Here is a 3,293-nt window from a genome sequence, read left to right as displayed (position 1 = left end):
TTAGGCCGAATGTTGCCTGACTTTTTCTGTACAAATTTTTAAGCGTTTATTTTCATAATGCCAAATTAAACAGTAAATATCTGTCGGATAGAAAGTAACGGTCAATCCATTTGGACATTTGGTACATTGAAAATAGTAATAGACTTTGTTTGAAAGATATGGAGATAGCAAACAGTATTCAAGATAAAAGTCCATAATTAAAAATATTAGAAAATAGGAGCAGAGCAAACACAGACCGCCAAAACATCAGAGGTGGGATCAGGTGCCACTGAGGAGTGAGCATCCCCTCCCCACCGGTCACAGGCACTGTGTACTCCTTGTCGTGATCGGGAAATAAGCGGAAAAATCCTTCGTCAATTCATTGTATAAATAATGGACTAACGATTTATATGAAAAACACCAGTCAACATTTGAATCAACGATGAATTGTATTTGCGGTCATTGTGTCGACTATAGAACTTACGAAATAATGACCTAAAATGAGACTGTTGATATTCTTGTTTCATCAACTTGTATGTGAATAATTTACCTCGTTTTAGAAATTGTTCATACGTAGAGCATATCCTAGCGTATAGAAACAACTGAGATATATAAACTCCGTAAACAGGTGCTCTGCTTCTATTTTGCTTTGTTTTCTGGATTTTGATATTGAAAACTGTTCAATGATCTTCAACATCCTTATCATTTACACTGAAGTAGTTGAAGAAAAAGTAGTAGTGCTTATTTATTCTCCTCAACTTTGCATTTGTATGTACATTTATATTAGAAAAATACCTGTATATGTGTTTTCTTTTAAATGACATTTTGAGGATGAAAAAGGGGGAAATGCATAATATAATAAGAATCTTCAAGTGACTTAAAATATTATTAAAAATCACTCGTAAATACAAGTTTACATGATTATTACCACATGAAATTGAAATCTTAATTTTTATTGAATTTCTCATCCTTAATTTGAATCTAAAATAACTCAAGGAAACACTGTTTGGCATTTTATTCTGCATCAGACAAGTAAATATAAAATATTGTTTTGTATAATTATACATGTAATATAACAAAATTAATAAAATATCTGTTATTTTTGACAACATTATTTCCCCTTATATGACCTTATCAATATACATTTTACGCGTATTAAAGTAGTTCTATAAATATTGAGCAAGACTGATCCGCAATGGCAAAAAAATAATTACAATACTGTATTGTTTAACTTTAATTTTGTTCAGTTTTTTTAAAAACTTAATTACTATTTAGGTTATTTACGAAATAGATTACAAAATCTTGTATCCCAATAAATATGAAAAAATGAAACCCAAGGTCGTACTTAATTTTTACTGTATTTTTCAAATAAGAAAGTCATTTATCGCTAATTAAAGAAAAATACATGATTAAACTTGTAACTGTTTTAACGGCGACGAATCTTTCAAAGGGATACATGTAGTTCCTAACTACACCAATCAAGACAAATTCATCTTCTATGATAGAAGTTACATAAAAAAAATTGCATTATTACAACAAAATGCTATAGCTGAAATGTATAAGTTAGGAACAAAGAAATTTAAGTTTTCCTGATTTTTTTACATAGTTTTATTGCTGGAGAAATCTATTCCTTATCTCCAGAAAAAGGGTATTTTAGTGTTAATGGAGTTCTTCCATTAATTTAAGAGAACTTTACAGAAGTGCTTTGACATTCCAAAGGGGACTGTATTAGAACAGAAATCGCCATTAACGGCCATTCTAGTTTTAAAAATGTGTTGGAATTAGCAGTGAAAGTGAGATGACAAAAAGAAAATTCTTCCTTAAAATTTCGACTTGAAAGAGTATTTATATTAACATACTGATTTATTTATGAGGTAAAAAGGGATGGTTCAGTATATGCGATTTTAAGATATATATCAAGCTTAATGCTATGAATGATTGCGAATAGAAATGACATTAATAACAAATGCTTATGACAATATAAAAAGAACTCGTAAGTTTTCTTTGGAACTTACATAAGCGACTTTGTTTTGATGTCTGTGTAATGCTGTACAAAAGTTTGCAGTTATTTTTTAATATTGTGACAAATTTTACAAATCTCTCCCACTTTATCTGGTAAACATTTTTAGGTTACATATTTGAATAATATATATTACCGATGTCTAAAAAAAAGTTTATGTTATTTATTCCTACTTTTGTAGGTTTATGTCTCTTGTCACAAATGAAAATTCTCCGAAATAATTTAATTATTAAAACCTGGTAAATTATTTAAAACTTGTTTACTTATATAAATCGCAAGAGTTAAAAAGCAGTAGAAACAGTGTGCACTTTTATGTAGACACGTCAGCGGAAGCATGCCAAGATAAAAACACATACAGAGGTGTACGTGGCAGATGCCTCAGGGGTTATTGTAAAAACAATTCCTGTGTATATGTATCTGTATTACGTTTAAGACATTTAAACACCATAGAATGAAAATAAACAATGCTTATAGAATAAATTAAAACTTTTGAAATAAAAATGAATATAAAAAAGATAAGAATAAAAATCCTTTTTTACCATTTCTTACATTACAAATTTGTCAGCGTCGGTGGTGTAATGGTCAGCATGGTTGCCTTCCAAGCAGTCGATCCGGGTTCAATTCCCGGCCAACGCACGTTTTTTGTAAAAATTTCTAAGTAAAAGTTTCTCCCATGATTTTTTATATCTTAATTTAGCTATTTAAATGGGATTCTGCGCATTATGAAATATTGTTTTTGACTACATATAATTATAGAAAGGGTTGACAATGTCGATCGGTTATCTCCATCACAATCCAAATTATTTTCAATTCACCTGTAATGAAATACTAAAGGTATTTCGGGCATTGTGATAACTAAATGATATCACCTGTATCCCAAATCAATAAATAATGACCTGAACTATATGACATACAACACAGATATTATATGTCATGCAGCTTATACGTTCTCTCATGATTGAATCTTTAATGAATTGGTATCAGTTTATGTGACTACTTTTCATCTCATATTTTCATTATGAGAAGCTGGAAAACAAGGGCTATTCGAGACACCGCATTAAAAATGAATGGTAACGAATCAGTAAACTAAAGTAAAAATAAACGCTTCATTAAAGCTGCCTTAAAACTTGTTAAGAATCCCAAAGAAATATTCACTGAAAGTTTTAAAATTTGCAGCATCAAATGTCTGTTATATAGACACATTAGCAGGTGGATTTCAATGAACAAAAATCATATAATGACACCGTCCTTGGCGACAAGGTCTTACAACAACTAATGTTCTGTGTGCCAAAAT

General features: G+C 30.1%; 1 non-coding gene across 1 annotated transcript; it reads left to right on the top strand.

The window, feature by feature from the left end:
* The first annotated feature begins 2,563 nt into the window (after window positions 1–2,563).
* On the top strand, window positions 2,564–2,635 carry Trnag-ucc (transfer RNA glycine (anticodon UCC)). Its single transcript has one exon. It is a non-coding gene; the product is annotated as a tRNA-Gly (tRNA).
* Window positions 2,636–3,293: the final 658 nt, after the last annotated feature.

The sequence above is a fragment of the Saccostrea cucullata genome, unplaced genomic scaffold, assembly GCF_032062105.1.
Source record: "Saccostrea cucullata isolate Sc308-1 unplaced genomic scaffold, CSIRO_AGI_Scuc_v1 ctg14414, whole genome shotgun sequence".
Classification (NCBI taxonomy): domain Eukaryota; kingdom Metazoa; phylum Mollusca; class Bivalvia; order Ostreida; family Ostreidae; genus Saccostrea; species Saccostrea cuccullata.
Note: the sequence above shows the minus strand (reverse complement) of the source record. Positions and strands in the feature narration are given on the sequence as shown.